Consider the following 18,161-nt stretch of genomic DNA (forward strand, 5'->3'; position numbering starts at 1 on the left):
GCATCAGTTTGATGAACTCCAATTCTGTGTGTTTCTTAGACTGAGGGTGCCGATGTACATTTTTGTAGATCAGTGGGGGAAGGGCATGTCCTAAGTACGTCTTGTTCCATGTCATCACTGGCACTGATTCAAAATCTGCACAAGTCAGAAGTCAAATAAATTTTAAAATTATAAAATTATATTATGTTTTAAAATCTAAACATGTACATAAAATTGTATTGATTCTAAATTCGGTTTCGCAAAAATACTCTGTATGAATGTAGATGTTGGCCAATGGGTAGAGGGGCTGAGTGACATTCTCTGAAGTGATCTTATGTATCCATTGTAACATCATTCTGTCATTACTATCAATCAAGATGGAGCATGCACATCAACTATTGATTAGTGAAATAGTTTCTTCACAAGGGTTAAGCACTGTTCACACCAAACTAGAAGTTAATAGGTAACAACTACCATTTTCTCACCGGACAATAAAAATGTGATTTCACTCGAGCACATGATTTTCACAAGTCTTTGGCTCTTTTATTTATAAATTTGAACTAAATCTAACATATATCATATTAACGTTATAGTACCCCGGTATTTATATTCAACACTAGAGTTTGATATTTTGACTTTACTTTTGATGTCATTTGACCTTTCAAATTGACGATAAAACAAAAATGAGTCCATGTTGAGGATATTTATCCTTCTAGGAATGATGGAAGCCATTTTTCATTGCTATTACCCTATTCACCGTAATAAGCGCCCAGGGCGCTCTCAAAATTAGAAATAGGGGACTCTTATTAGAATATTGTTTGGGTGAAAAAAACAGATAAAAGATAAGTTTCATGGTTTATGCTGACAGCCTGAAATGTTTATATACGACAGATATATTTTTCCAGAATTTAATTAATTTCCCATAATTGAAGGTGCATATTACACACGAGTGGGTATTATACATGAAAAAATAGGTATTGTGTACCTTGATCAATCGGTAGGGGTGCTAATTGGGATTGTTCACTAGCCAATATATTAGCAAATATCGCCGTGGGCGCTTATTACGTCAAATACGGTACTTATGACAGTGAATTCTTTTGATAGGCCATATTTAGATTTGTACGTCCTCAGACATGATTCACACATTATATCATGGTTCCTTTTGAAGTGAGTGCTTGAAGCTTAAAGGGTCCCCTTGTTAAGTGACACACATGACTAATCAATTGCTTTGATGTCCATAGTTCTGAAAGAAAAAGGTTAATGTCAAAGTGGCACTAAAGATGCATCACTAAACTTGGTGTATATAGTGACATATGAAATAATGCCACATATAAGGTCAGTATGTTAGCTTAGGAAGAAATCTGCCAAAACCAAGCACCAGTACTATCTAACTTCTTTGATAGGCATTAAGAAGTTGGAGTACTAAGTAAGGATAAGAATTTATGGATGAACAACAAATTGTAATAAAGAAGTTGTTCATCAATAAATTATTATCCTTACTCAGTACTTTCTACTTTTGACTTGACTCTAAAACCAAAAGACACATGCATTCTTATTTTGTCCTGGAATCGAAGGCTCCATAAAAATCCTTACAAAGAGGTATATTGCTGGGTTCAGCACATGTACCACCAAATCTCTGTCTCAAAGATTAACCATAAAGCATAATACATTCAAGGAAGGACTTCTTTCTTTATATACACGGAAAGTATATGAGACAAGAGGAATTAATATCATGTGGATTCTCAAAAACTCCAGAGATTTGCTAAAGTTTTTCAATCTCAGAAAAGAACCAAACTCAATTGTTTCAAAACACCTAAAGTTACCATGTACTGAAGTTACCGTGGACTGAAGTTACCAGGCACTGAAGTTACCAGGGACTGAAGTTACCAGGGACTGAAGTAACCAGGGACTGAAGTTACCAGGCACTGAAGTTACCAGGGACTGAAGTTACCAGGGACTGAAGTAACCAGGGACTGAAGTTACCAGGGACTGAAGTTACCAGGCACTGAAATTACCATGGACTGAAGTTACCAGGCACTGAAGTTACCAGGGACTGAAGTTACCAGGCACTGAAATTACCATGGACTGAAGTTACCAGGCACTGAAGATACCAGGGACTGAAGTAACCAGGCACTAAAGTTACCAGGGACTGAAGTAACCAGGGACTGAAGTTACCAGGGACTGAAGTTACCAGGGACTAAAGTAACCAGGCACTGAAGTTACCAGGCACTGAAGTTACCAGGGACTGAAGTTACCAGGGACTGAACTAACCAGGGACTGAAGTAACCAGGGACTGAAGTAACCAGGCACTGAAGTTACCAGGGACTGAAGTAACCAGGCACTGAAGTTACCAGGCACTGAAGTTACCACGGACTGAAGTTACCAGGGACTGAAGTAACCAGGCACTGAAGTAACCAGGGACTGAAGTAACCAGGGACTGAAGTAACCAGGCACTGAAGTTACCATGGACTGAAGTAACCAGGGACTGGAGTAACCATGGACTGAAGTACTAATGTTGCTCGTAATTTATTAACTGAGATTGTCGAATTAGAGAGTAAACTTCTGGCAATGAGGAACTGTGGACTATGTGCCCCAAGTGAATTAATTGTATAAGTCCCATGCCTTGGAGAGAGACTTTCAGCAATTTGAGTTGGTTATGCTTATTACTTTTACCCATGGTGGTTTTTTTCTAGAAATTTAGAAAAATGTGATTTGTGATCTTGATGTGCAACATCAGCTCAGTGAGTCGTATTGGCACGATATTACATGAAAGTGTTTGTGACATCATGAACAATGGATGACATCATCTTAATAACTGTTGACGATGCGTTCATATGACATCCCCTTGCTTTTGGCCATGGAACATGAGGATGGTCATGCCCCTCCCCCACTGATCTACAAAAAAGTATATTGACACCCTCACTCTGAGAAACACAGAATTGGACTTTGTCAGACTGATGCCTTTGTTCATATTTAAAAAAAGTTAGTGTGTGTCAGTCACATGGGAGATGGGGGCAATCTCTTCTATCATGATCAACCTCACGCAAATGTTCTAAACGTAATGTTTCACTTTGGAAAGAAAGGGAAAACTTGATGTCTGTATTACATGCACCCCCTTCTACAGAGCTGTATATTCTGCAAAATGTTTGTGTTAAACACAGGAAAATATAAACTTGGACTCTCACGCAAACTGGTACTAACCAGCCAAACAGCACAAGGCAAAAATTATGATATTCAGTGAGAACTACTTCGAGTTATTTCACCTGTCTCCATTCTCCTTTCTGTAACGTAACTTTATCTGTTGCACACTGGAAGGCGACGTTCAAGTGTCTACCTTTCGTCTTTTCTACTCCACTGGAAATTATTCAATTAATGGGGAACTAAACATTATTCTCTTCCTATGACATGTGGAGAACTAAACATGATTCTCTTTTTATGACATGTGGAGAACTAAACATGATTCTCTTTTTATGACATGTGGGGAACTAAACGTTATTCTCTTTTTATGACATAATGAAAAAATAAAGAAACTATGCAAGGTCCATGACCACGAATGCAGGAATGAATAATTGACTATAGGAGCAAGTACACACTTTATGTTTCTAAGGGCCACGAATATTGTCCCATCTAGTTTATACCAAGACCAAGAATATTGGTCCAATGACAACCAGTTCCTATAAAGACCACGAATATTGGTTAATGACCGTAAAGTGTGTCTTGCTCCAACGAACGAAAAGCCTGCACTACCGATTGCAATGCATCACGTGTCAGCATTCATTTTCTGCACATGAAATGGATGTCACGATCTGATTTTCCGCGAAGCATGTGGCGTTTATGCTAAATGTTCATGTTACATGAACCGAAACAATGTTTGTTTTGTTTTTTATTATGTTTTCTCAACAACATCATCATTAACATGAAATTCTTTTGTTCGCTAAAAGTGTGAGCATGTCCCGCCCTGTCGGTAGTACCTGCCTCTCACAGTTTGCTTAAAAAGTTAACTGTTTGTTTGTTGCCTAATCAACTCGAAACACAAATGACAACCGTGAACCCCAATCAAACATCACCTTGACTTCTCATTACCACACATTCAGGCAGCAGTGGCATTGTTTTTGCTGTTAATCAGGCTATTCATAGACAAGTTCAGAGGATGTACACATGGAAGTGAAGACTGACGATGTCAAATATCTGATCAACATTTTGTTGTCAAAGACACACCAGATGTATTCCTCAGCCACAAAGGTTAAGGAATATCCATTGTAGTTGTCTCTGGATCTTCCTTCCAAGATTGTTATTTTTAATGCAAATTTTGTAAGTGGAGGGTGCTACTGGTAGGGCAGGACATGCTTACCCTTTTCTCAAACAGGCTTTTAATGCCCAATGGAATCGTTTCGTTGGATAATCGAGACTACCGTATTCGACGTAATAAGCGCCCCGCTCTAATAAGCGCCCACGGCGATATTTGCTGATATATTGGCTAGTAAACAATCCTAATTAGCACCCCTTCCAATTGATCAATGTACACAAGACTTATTTATTCGTGTATATGCACACTCGTGTGTTATATGCACCTTTAGTTATGAGCAATTAAATTCTGGAAAAATATATCTGTCGTACATAAACATTTCAGGCTGTCACCATAAACCACGAAATTTATCTTTCAACTCTGTTTTTTTTCCACCAAAATAATATTCTGATAAGAGCCCCCTATTTCTAATTTTGAAAGCGCCCTGGGCAATTAATTCATCGAATACGGTAGTTATTCTCTGGTGTTGACATTTTGTATCTCAAGACATCTCATGTCTATCAAAGATTCATGAGACCTGGTTTTCATTTTCAGATAAGATAATTGAAAGACTTTCACCCTTTGCATCATGTGTGGTGAGTATATTTATTTACTATTGACAGATATATTTTAGTGATTGTAATATATTGTATATAATTATTAATCATCTATTAGGGTTCACAGACAGAAACCTATTTTTTTCAAGTCTGCCAAGGGGCACTCTTGAAGATGTTAAGGTGTGTCTTTTGGTACTATATTGTGCCAACTATAATTATACCTTGATCCATCATTGAAGTCGGGGAATGTCATTTCACCAAGGCATATACCACTAAATACCCGGGTTAAAATAGGTCTTCAGAAAGAGGCAACTAACGGGATCAGGTGGTCAGGCTCCCTGACTTGGTTGATGCGTGTCAGTGTATCCCAACTGGGCAGTTCGATTCTCATGATGTCAATCACTGGATTGTCTGTTCCAGACTCGATTATTTATTGACCGCTGTCATATAGCTTGAATATTCCTGAGTCAGGCGTTAAACATCAAATAAATAACCAAACAAAACAAATAAAACCAAGGCAAGATAATCAGCAGCTTCCTTTTCATTTAGATTGATAACACCATTTTTCTGAATACCCATATATAGTTTGTGAATTAATTGTACTGTGCATTAGGCCTGTTCACTTCCTCATCCAGGTGTTTCCATGTGTTTGTCATGGTTATGTGTGGTATCACATTGTAACGAGGTATTGTAGTTCCAAACTATGATATCTAAGTGTGCCCAGCTTTCATGAACTTATTTTAGCCGTAACATTACTATTTAAACAGTGCCAATTATGGAGGAATGTAAACACACATCGAACTGTATTTGATGTATTGCAATTGTTTCCCCTGCGATTGTACTGTATTGATAAGAATTTAAAAATGCCCATAGTATTGTCAATGGGATGCGTAACAAAGTGGTAGCTTCAATGGTCTCAGTTAGTTATAAATAAAACAGACATTATTCTTAAATAAACTCAGTTTTTACAGTTGAATTCAAACCAGCTGTGTTTTGATTAGCAAGGATTACAACTTTAGATTAGAGTAACGTCCCTTTGGTTTAAGTAGAAACAGCAAAATAGCTGACTTTGACATTGTTGGCAATATATTTTTTCATATCTAATACATTGATTTATATATTCATATAAGATAGCTACACGATAAATCACAAAGAACAATGATGAACGAAGCATGGTTTATTTAAGAATTGACCTTAACTTTGTGTGAGTTCATTGGAGTATGAACCTTCATAGAGTGAGGGCCAAACTGTATGAACGTCGGAACTACCTCAGTAAGTCAGTCACAATGACAGCGCGTCGTAATACATTTACATCAAGTACAAGACGTCAAAATGGCCGACACGTTAAACGTGACAGGAGGATTTCCGAAGTTGTTAATGAACCTGTGGCGGTTACATGTGTTAGTCATCATTGATCAACTGACCAATTATTGAAAGGTGATTAAAGATGCGTCAAACAGACCCCAAGGTAAATTTGTAGATTGCTGGAGACAGTCACTGTCAGCCTAGAAACAGATCGTGGCGAGGAAATTCGTGAACAATCATGCAGTCAAGCTCTATTACGTTTCTCAATGTATACTGAAATGCTGAGACCAAGATTAAAGGTTCTAAATGATCAGAAATAATGCTTATGTATGTTTTCGTGCTAGGGAATTCCCAGGGGTTTCCCCAGGAATGTGGAAGTAGTCCGTCAGTGTTTACGTCCTTTCAAGAACACGGTCTCGTGAAGAACGTATGAACGTCAAATTGTGTCATTCATACACTTATGAACGTCAATTTCGCGGTCATGTGACCGACCTCTCGTCCAATGGAAAAGCCGTATATCGTGTAAACATCAAATTAAAAAATTATTTCATGATCAAACATTGATCTATCATGACATCATTTCTGGAAATGTCATATATTAGACGACATTATTTTTTAGAGCGAAGTGTCTCGTAAGTTGTTCCCCATAGATGTAACTGGAGTACGCAGATATACACAGTGGCCGAATGATCACATCCAAAAGTGAGAGAGATATGACAATTGGTATTAGGAGAAAATGTACAGGGCCCCGTTCCTCAAAGCGATCTTAGTGCTACGATGATCGTAAACCTATGTTAAAGTATGGGACTTACGATCACCTTAGTGCTAAGATCGCTTTGTGGAACGGGGCCCTCATGATTGACGTGAGGATTGTGAGAATATGTGGGAAATCCCCAACTTGACCCACCTGCTCACCTCAAGGTCTATTTTCCCTGCAGTGTTATATTGTATGATAAACAACTCTCACTCATCATGTATTTCTTAAATCAGGCCTCAAAGTTTCAGTGATAACTATTGCAATACAATTGCAGTAGTGTGTTGGGTACTATTGCAATACAATTGAAAAAGTGAAAATAGCCCCAATAGCCAATGGCTCTAACATACAAAGGGGGCGGTCGGGTAGCCTAGTGGTTAAAGCGTTCGCTTGTCACGCCGAAGACCCGGGTTCAATTCCCGACATGGGTACAATGTGTGAAGCCCATTTCTGATGTCCCCCGCCGTGATATTGCTGGAATATTGCTAAAAGCGGCGTTAAACCATACTCACTCACTCTAACATACAAAGTAGGATTTACAATACCTGGAATTTGAATTTTCACAGATTTAATGTTATAATGACTTGTTTGGCTTGTAATCTGATTTTAAGTATTTTGCCGATATATAATAATGAGTAACAAGACCCAAGTGTTTTCTTGCGCACCAGCTTTGATTGAAGGAACATCAATTGTCATTTTTAAGGTGACAACTGACATAGACAACCTGTCATTGAAACTTCTACATGAACCATTAACTACAAACCTGACAGGAATTTGCAGAGCACTTTAGAGGCCTTGATGTGACATTACCATTAATCAGGTCTGCAAGCTTTGTTTAACTTTCCAATGCTTCCCCTCTGACATGAAGGACAGCGGCACTTGAGAAGTCTTGTAGCAGTTTTAAACACTTAAGCATGTGACATGGCTGCTCAATCGGTCTAGACACTTCTGATGGGACTTTTCTAATGTGTTCTCTAATCAACAGCGTAGTTGACAAATTACAGTAAGGTCTGATCTGTGGCCAGCCACTAAGTATTTCTTCTTCCGAAGATGTATGACCTTTGGTGTGAATTGTGGGATGTTACGAGGGTTGACTTATGAGTTCTAAGCCTAACGTAGGATTTGCATAATTGTTCGTGATCACAGCACGTTCCTCAAGTTTGTCAGTTTTCAAAAGTCCCGATACACCTGCTTATTTTTCTGACTTGCCACAGCAAAACAATTGACAAAAGTATTGGTGGATATACCTCTTTGACATTATGTAATGTCCACAAAAGATTTCACAATTAAATCCTTCTAGTTGAGTCTCAGAACGGCCCATGTATGTTTGACATGGAAGAGGTTCTTCCATGCCCAGAGTTACTGGTCTTGGTATCTGCAATAACCTCACTGTCACATCTAAAAATGGTGGACTAGGCTTGGGAAAAATGACAGTTCTTAGTAAGCATGTTTGATTCAAATCGTTCAAAGAACACTTTGTCTTCTAGCTCAAATTTTATGACATGTATCAATCGAACAGTTAGTGTTTGTTTGTTGTCCTAAATGATTTGACTTACCTTTGCAAGGTTTTGGAAACTAGTATTTTTGGTTCTGTGTACCGGGTAATTCGTAATTCAGAATTTGTTTACTCATGTCAATTGCTATGAAAATATTTAGTATACCGGTAGCAGTCCACACTTTTGAAATAGCTCGTTTTAATGGACAGTAATTGTCGTATCCATGTTTTGTGAGGACCATGTGCTACTGTACTTACAGAATGGTGATTTATCAATACAAAACATAATCTGATCTGTCAGTATACACTTTTGAAGACCTACTGAAACAATGTTGTTGATTCATTAGTCATTTTGTCACACTGTCATCATTCTTGTCATGCGAGTAAATATTTACTGCTGCAATCGTTTTCTTCAAGTTGTTGATGTATTTTCATTGTGTGTCAGTATATATTAGGTATTATTCTTTCTAATATAAAACACCAACGCCAGAGAATACCAGTTTCGATTATCAATTGAAACATTCCATTGCCCATAATTATTCCGATTGGTTCATGTTCGTTTGTTAATGAGAACCAGTATTTTTACTAATGGTCGACTGATTTTTTGCAGCAGAAACAAGTCACCTACGCAGTGATTTTTGTGATTGTAGTTATTGGACGTAGTAAACACATGACTGATGTGTCTGTGCTTCCCATATAAACGGGGGCGGTCGGGTAGCCTAGTGGTTAAAGCGTTCGCTCGTCACGCCGAAGACCCGGGTTCGATTGATTTAAACATATTTTATTCAGATTGAAATGGATTGGGAACAAGTTATCCAACTTAGGACTCCCTCTCCATGGTATTTACAAAGCTTGTACAGTAAATCATATACAAGGAAAACAGAAAAGAAGATGAGTTTAAAGATAACAAGAAATGTACAAAAGAGAGACTAGTATATGTACATTAAAGTGTTACCCAAATCTCTTTGTATGACTTATAAACATTTGCACTGCTTTAAAGATGTGTTGATTTTCGATAATGGACAAACATTCATTTCCGTTTAACATCAAATTTAAATCTAATTTAGCATTTTTGTTCACGGCGTTCTGTAAAATGTCCCGAATTATTATTAACATAGTTTTTCTTTGGTGGACGTACAATGGACACTTTAATAAATAATGATATGCGTTTTCACATGGATCACCACATTGACATATTGGATCACATTTTACCTCTATTCTGTATAAATCATAATTTAACTGGCTTTTCATGTATCTTAATCGAGTATGATAAATATTCAACTTTCTAACACCATAGGAAAAATATGGAGGTGCAATGACTTGCTCTTTTTGTATGTATGTCTTGAATTGGGATGTAGATGTACAATTTCTACCTGCTGCAGGAATAGTGTTCCATAACCTTACAGTTGATGGAATAAAAGAACACGTTGAGTGTTTTAATCTAGTATATGGAATCCCAATATTGTCTGAATTTCTTAAATTATATGATATATTTGAACCTACCCGGGTTCGATTCCCAACATGGGTACAATGTGTGAAACCCATTTCTGGTGTCCCCGGCCGTGATATTGCTGAAATATTGCTAAAAGTGGCGTAAAACCATGCTCACTCACTCACTCACTCACGTACGATTTTGATGTTGACTTGTGCCTACACAGAACTACGGACTGTCCCATTGTGTTTTCCAAACAGATCCACGATCTAAATCTGCATCGCACTTAATATGCTTGACTAAAGTGCATGCGTCGTGATCTAACAACAAATGCAAAATGATTCACTTCCTTAAACACTGGCCGTCAAATACAAGAATTTATGTTTTAGATTGTGCAACAATATATCGACTTATTGAGTTGGAAACCAGCCGGTAAAGATTTTTTATCTAGCAATGACGACCCAAATTCTGTACTCTCTTAATGATTCCAACCCGACTAGTACATAGAAAGTTGCCATATCTGAAATATAACTCCATATATTTGGAGGCAAGGGTTTCATAATGCAAATCGCGTTGCAGTTTTTGTGGGATTCTGATTCATGTACCTTATGGCAGGGCTGTTAGTGCGGTATGTCCCGAACCGGGGATCTATTAGGATAACACTATGGAACAGCCCGTTGCTCTGAGTTGCCCCAAGTCAGTATCAAATCGTTTTTTAAGGGGCAGCACAGAGATATAGCTACCTTAACCAGTAAACCTTGTGACGAGATTTGGAAATCGTAATCATAGGAATGATGGCTCTTTGGCACCCAAGTTAAGACTTCTTACTGTGATCATTGTCTGTTCAAGTAATTACTGTGCCAGATCCGACTATGGACATCGAATCATTGCTTCCGGTGACATCACTGATTTCAATATAACATCCATGTCCTCTGTTTCATTGTCTTGGTCAAACAAGGTATGTCATGTTCTATTTTCATGAGTGACATTTCGGTTGGTTCAGACAAGTTATCATTTACGTTGTAAGATGGGAAGAAGTTTTAGCGTCTCATCAGTGTGTGTTGATGTTGCAATGAGTGTTTGTGTTGCAATGAATGTCAGGCGTCATACCATTGTATAAGACGTGATGAGGGGTGTTAATTACAAGACTTGTCTGAGAGGAAGCTGTACAGGGAAGTTAGTTTATGAATGTCAGATCAATTTGTGATCATGTCTGGGAAATAGTTGCCTGATACGAGATTACATTACTGGTGGGAAACGACAAAGGTTACCATGCAGGTTGATGGGATTTACTCATTAGTAGAAAATATATCCAGAAATGTCAGACAACCATTTTAACAGCCTTTTATTTATGAGAATTTTGGTTTAAATTTGGATAAATCAATGTTTTCTCAATCTCAAAATGGAAATATAAGAATGATGACTGTCATCATGTAAGATTAAAACGTTGGTCAAACAGTTGTCAAAAGCTGTATTTTATGCTTGTTTGATGTTTGAATAATTTAAATTCCCATAGAGCTCACTGAGCTAAATGATTATCTGATTTGAAAATACATGTATCATGAATAATCAGTGTGAAAGGTATTTTTTGCTTGGAAAAATACCTTAACCATATTGAAAAAATATTTACTCTGATGAGACTAGTTTGATTGATGGCATTCAAGTTGAACTAATTATCTCAGTATTTTCAAAAATACATTAGATATTTAGATATAAAGAGGAAAGGATTTTTTTACAGTCATGCAGATTTGTCATACAGAGTAGTATAATGCTCCAAAATTCCAAGAGGACAGAAAAACTGAATATGTGATGCAGTTTTATGGATTCAATATAACAAGACTCTTATTTGTGATAAGACATGTCAGTGATGATGAGAGCAGGTTAAAGCTGATCGCCAAAACTTATGCCATTTAGCAGACTTTCAATCTAATTCTTTATGAAATTCACATGTCCTAGCTGTCAGCAATGCAGACAAATACATTGGATTTCTGAATGTCATGAATAGATTCATGGTACATTGGGAGTTAATTAGATCCTTGAAACCTGTGATTGGCAGTTTAGGTTTGTGTTATGACAGGTAAAGGATGGGAATTTCATTCTTGGTCCTATTGATCGCCTTGTGGGTTGCGTCTGTCGAGTGAAGTACCTTATGGTTTCTTACATTAGACTTGACACGCCAATATTGGTACAAATTGAGAATTTGGTGAATTACTATGACATCAGACGAAAGGAGGCAGTAAAGTGATGCTTCTTGACGATCAGATCAGAATCTAGAACCTGGTTGTGCTACTTGATGATCAGACCAGCATCTAGAACCTGATTATGCTTGATGATGATCAGATCTGCATCTAGAACCTGATCGTGCTTGATGATGATCTGACCGGCATCTAGAACCTGATTATGCTTGATGATGATCTGACCGGCATCTAGAACCTGGTTATGCTACTTGATGATCAGATCAGCATCTAGAACCTGATTATGCTTGATGATGATCAGATCTGCATCTAGAACCTGATCGTGCTTGATGATGATCAGACCAGCATCTAGAACCTGGTTGTGCTTGATGATGATCAGACCGGCATCTAGAACCTGGTTATTCTTGATGATGATCAGACCGGCATCTAGAACCTGGTTATTCTTGATGATGATCAGACCGGCATCTAGAACCTGGTTGTGCTACTTGATGATCAGACTGGCATCTAGAACCTGGTTGTGCTTGATGATGATCAGACCGGCATCTAGAACCTGGTTATTCTTGATGATGATCAGACCGGCATCTAGAACCTGGTTATGCTTGATGATGATCTGACCGGCATCTAGAACCTGGTTATGCTACTTGATGATCAGACCAGCATCTAGAACCTGGTTATGCTTGATGATGATCTGACCGGCATCTAGAACCTGGTTATGCTTGATGATGATCTGACCGGCATCTAGAACCTGGTTATGCTACTTGATGATCAGACCGGCATCTAGAACCTGGTTGTGCTTGATGATGATCTGACCGGCATCTAGAACCTGGTTATGCTTGATGATGATCTGACCGGCATCTAGAACCTGGTTATGCTACTTGATGATCAGACCGGCATCTAGAACCTGGTTATGCTTGATGATGATCTGACCGGCATCTAGAACCTGGTTGTGCTACTTGATGATCAGACCGGCATCTAGAACCTGGTTATGGTTGATGATGATCAGACCGGCATCTAGAACCTGGTTATGGTTGATGATGATCAGACCGGCATCTAGAACCTGGTTATGCTTGATGATGATCTGACCGGCATCTAGAACCTGGTTATGCTACTTGATGATCAGATCAGCATCTAGAACCTGATTATGCTTGATGATGATCAGATCTGCATCTAGAACCTGATCGTGCTTGATGATGATCAGACCAGCATCTAGAACCTGGTTGTGCTTGATGATGATCAGACCGGCATCTAGAACCTGGTTATTCTTGATGATGATCAGACCGGCATCTAGAACCTGGTTATTCTTGATGATGATCAGACCGGCATCTAGAACCTGGTTGTGCTACTTGATGATCAGACTGGCATCTAGAACCTGGTTGTGCTTGATGATGATCAGACCGGCATCTAGAACCTGGTTATTCTTGATGATGATCAGACCGGCATCTAGAACCTGGTTATGCTTGATGATGATCTGACCGGCATCTAGAACCTGGTTATGCTACTTGATGATCAGACCAGCATCTAGAACCTGGTTATGCTTGATGATGATCTGACCGGCATCTAGAACCTGGTTATGCTTGATGATGATCTGACCGGCATCTAGAACCTGGTTATGCTACTTGATGATCAGACCGGCATCTAGAACCTGGTTGTGCTTGATGATGATCTGACCGGCATCTAGAACCTGGTTATGCTTGATGATGATCTGACCGGCATCTAGAACCTGGTTATGCTACTTGATGATCAGACCGGCATCTAGAACCTGGTTATGCTTGATGATGATCTGACCGGCATCTAGAACCTGGTTGTGCTACTTGATGATCAGACCGGCATCTAGAACCTGGTTATGGTTGATGATGATCAGACCGGCATCTAGAACCTGGTTATACTTCTTGATGATCAGATCTGCATCTAGAACCTGGTTATGCTTGATGATGATCTGACCGGCATCTAGAACCTGGTTGTGCTACTTGATGATCAGACCAGCATCTAGAACCTGGTTATGCTTGATGATGATCTGTGGCCACATTTCATAGCCAAAGCGAGGATGTGCTTACAAGAACTTTCAAAGCTTATCTTAAATTTCTTGTTTTGTTTTTGAAATTTATGACATTTATCTTTATATTTTAATGATAAATGTGAACAACTAATGTTCAAGTCCCAAATAAGAACATATTTCAGCCTAAATGGCATTTCAGAATAGCACATTATTGATATTCTAAAAGTAGAATTCATGAACATTTAAAGTTGAATGGTTCTAAAATTCACTGTTATAATCTGATTGTTGTCAAGGTGGTGTGCTCTATAATCATTTTAAGACTCAGATAAGTCTGTGTTCATTATCCATTTGGTCTGAATGAGTATTTGAAAACATGAACAAGTTTTTCAGAAATTCCAGGATAGGGTGTGTAGGAGGGTAGACATCAATTTTGATTCATGGATACCTCTATAGGAAGGCTGTAGACAAGTTCCATTCATGCATACCTAGAGAATGGGACTGTTGACATCAGTTTCTATTCATGCATAACTTAAGGAGGGCCTGCGGGCATCAATTTCCAGTCATGACTACATTAAACGGGCTGCTGTTGGATATCAATTTCCATTCATGCATAACCATTAAGCTTGATGGGAGACATCAATTGCCATTCATGCATACCTTTAGAAGGGGACTGTTGACATCAGTTTCCATTCATGCATAACCATTAAGCTTGATGGACGACATCAATTGCCATTCATGCATACCTTTAGAAGGGGACTGTTGACATCAGTTTCCAGTTATGCATAACCATTAAGCTTGATGGACGACATCAATTGCCATTCATGCATACCTTTAGAAGGGGACTGTTGACATCAGTTTCCAGTTATGCATACCTTTAAAGGGGGAAAGGGGGCGTGGTGGGGTGGGTGGGTGTTGCTGTGCTGTAGACATCAATTTTGCTTTTGTTTGTTTGTTTGTTGTTTAACGCCACACTAAGCAGTCTGTAAATAATCAAGTCAGGACTAAACAATCCAGGGATAGACATCATAAGCAATGATCCAAGCAATTGGGATACGATGACATGCAACAACCAAATCAGCGAGCCTGACTGACCAATCCCGTTAGTCGCCTCTTACTACAAGCATAATCGCCTTTTATGACAAGCATGGGTTGCTGAGGACCTATTCTAACCTGGATCTTCACAGGTCATCAGTTTTGTGTGTAGGTCTCAATGTTTTGATTAGGGTCCTATGTGAAACAGAGACATTGTATAACCATTAACTGCAAGACTCTCAGTCATGGCACTGAGCCTAGTGACCTCGTAAACATTTGGGTTATTTTCAAACTCCAGTTGTGGGAGTCAAGACATGCGTCACACCCTTGTCGAAGTGTAGTACGACACTGTATAGATGCATGTTGTCCATCCAAGTCCAGGGAAACAAATTCACTCAAGGCATGTCTCAGGGCCATTAGTCTGCAATCTTTGAGGACACAAATGTTTGATTAATGGTGGGAAACTTGATCTCATGAATTGATGAGTTGCTCCAGACACTTGGAGGATGGTCAATCAGTAAAAGAGAGACATCGATACAGTGATTAGCCTTTTACATATTCCAGCTCTGTGTGTCCCCTGTGCAATGTCGGAGCACATGTATGTGTGTAATTAAGTTAGACATCAAGAATTAGTACAAGAAGATGTTGGCGGTGTTTCATTATACATGTCTTTCTTTTAATTAATGTGTTTAATTGACCTTAGACCCTGATTTACACAAATCTGGAATATGATAAAAAATAAATATGCAGGCCTTATGATTAACAAATTGAAGTCATAAATAAAAGCTAAAATACCCTTACAAAATTCTTAAGAAATCTGTTAAATTGTTCAAAACAATTGTCATAGAAACCTTCAAAGTTGATTGATATTGAAAGTAACTGTTTAAATTGTCCACCATAACACCAAAAGAGGCTTTATTACATTTATGTTTTCAGTTTTCTATACTATTGTTATGTGTATATTGAAATCTGTAACGGTGTCTTAATTGACTTCCGTGATAAGACATATTCCTTCTCAATATGTTGCATTCAAACCTATTCAATGATTAGGTCAGGGGATGTTTTCCTAACACTATTTAATGTTATTATGATTATTTTTTTAAATTTTCTTTTAAAAAATCAATTTGTAATGTATCTATTTGAAGACTTGATTCCTTGCTTTTGTAGAAGAAACAGTGGTCCTTCAGCATGAACAACTGACCTGGTAAATCCTCATCTGTTGGGAATGTCATTGTACACATGATTCCCAATATTGAAAAATATTTAATGTTGATACTATATCGATACAAATTATTGAATATCGATACTAGATAAATAATTCACTGCCATAGAAACGTTTAAGATTTTCATGGTGTAGTAAGATATTAAGAAGGCAGAAATTTAATTTTAAACATTTAAGAAACAGTGGTCCTTCAGCATGAACAACTGACCTGGTAAATCCTCATCTGTTGGGGATGTCGTTGTACACATGATTCACAATATTGAAAAATATTTAATGTGGATACTATATCGATACAAATTATTGAATATCGATACTAGATAAATAATTCACTGCCATAGAAACGTTTAAGATTTTCATGGTGTAGTAAGATATTAAGAAGGCAGAAATTTAATTTTAAACATTTAATGTATCAGCCCAGTTCATATTGAGCATTAAGTTGATTTATTGGAGTCCAGATAGGATTTTATATCTATACTAATACAGAATAACTGAGTTTGTTATAAATCGATTTATCATGGTACTTCTGACACCATGTATTGATGCTAAACTTTCAAATCAGTAACACCCCCAGATGCTATATAATGGACAGTAACTGTTCCTGTACTTCTGCAGGCAGGGATGCTCTGTCCAAGGTGCACAATTAAAGGATATCCCAAAGTGGTTTCAGTCGTGGTTCATTTACGTCACCGAGTGTAAGTAAACTGTTGGGTGATTGATCATGCCGTGTCAAATACATTGATGGCTAAGTCCGTGGCCATTCTCCTTCCTCACTCGGGAACTTTGTAACCCCCAAACACGTGGGAGTTGCACTGACATGACAGAATATTGGATAATGGTGGCATTTAGCAACACTGTGTCCTGGTCAATTGATGTCAGGGGTCCAATCTCAGGTTATATTTGTAAGGGGTTAACCTTTTCTGAAGTCCTATCAATTACACCAGAAATACGATTTGTCATGAATATTGCCCTAGTTTGGCGTGGGTTTCATCTTCAGGGATCAGCCTGCATATGTTGCAGTAATTAATCTCAGTAATTCCTACCATCTATACCCCCGGTACACCAGCTTGTGTATATCAGATGAGTGTTGTGGTGGTGCTTGTGTAATTTATTGATTGTAGGGTTGAAGTGTAGAGTTAATTTTCACTATTTGGGGGACTTTTAAACTTTCATAAACTTTTTGCCTTGAATTTGTAGATATTGATCATCATCATTTTCATGTAAATCATTTTCATTATCTCTTTAAAAGTTGATGATTTCTAGGGACACTGAGTGCATTCAAATATTAGCCGGTGGGGACCAAGACTGGGATCCATAAAGATCTGTCTGCTGGAATTGATCTGCAGCAACCGATGCTTATGTTTGTAATGGTTATAGGGGGCCTGGGTGGCCCAGTCGTATAAGGCGCCGCGATTCGCAGTGCAGAGTTGCGTCCATTGGGCACGCTAGAAACCTATGATTGTGGGTTTGAATCCCGGTCCGCCCCAATTATGTTTCTAGGTTTGTCAGCACCATACCCCTGTTCGTGGGTTTCACCGAAGTGGTAAGCATCTGAGACCTGCATCACTTCGGGCTTTCCTCCCACCTGAAGCTGACACGCCCTGATATAACTTGAATACTGTTAAAAGCGGCGTTAAACCCAACTCACTCACTGATTGTAATGGTTATACTTATTGATACAGCCTGTGGCGACCTTGCTGGTCGTAAGAGATGACCAGATGGATTTCAGGCTCTGTAACTTGTCTGATAGCATGTCATCAAACCCTGTCACATGGATCGATGCTCACAATATCGATCACTGTCTTCAGCAACCCAGCTTGTCGAACCAGGAGACTTAGTTAAACAGGATCAGGTTGTCAGGCTTGCTGATGTGGTGCATGTCATCGTATCCCAATTGCGTAGATCGTTGCTC

At 38.5% G+C, this 18,161-nt stretch overlaps 1 protein-coding gene and 1 long non-coding RNA gene across 3 annotated transcripts in view; both read left to right on the forward strand.

Annotated features, from left to right (window-relative positions):
* The window catches only part of LOC124121658 (general transcription factor 3C polypeptide 1-like), a 293,316-nt gene that overhangs the window by 103,074 nt on the left and 172,081 nt on the right, over window positions 1-18,161 (forward strand). The window lies entirely within an intron of this gene.
* Window positions 1-18,161, forward strand: part of LOC124121693 — a 176,546-nt gene that overhangs the window by 43,851 nt on the left and 114,534 nt on the right. The window contains exon 2 of the long non-coding RNA XR_007221598.1: window positions 4,820-4,860. This is a non-coding gene — a long non-coding RNA (uncharacterized LOC124121693). The remainder of the gene's footprint in view (window positions 1-4,819; window positions 4,861-18,161) is intronic.

Source organism: Haliotis rufescens, unplaced genomic scaffold, assembly GCF_023055435.1.
Source record: "Haliotis rufescens isolate VD_foot unplaced genomic scaffold, xgHalRufe1.0.p SCAF_16, whole genome shotgun sequence".
NCBI classification, from domain to species: domain Eukaryota; kingdom Metazoa; phylum Mollusca; class Gastropoda; order Lepetellida; family Haliotidae; genus Haliotis; species Haliotis rufescens.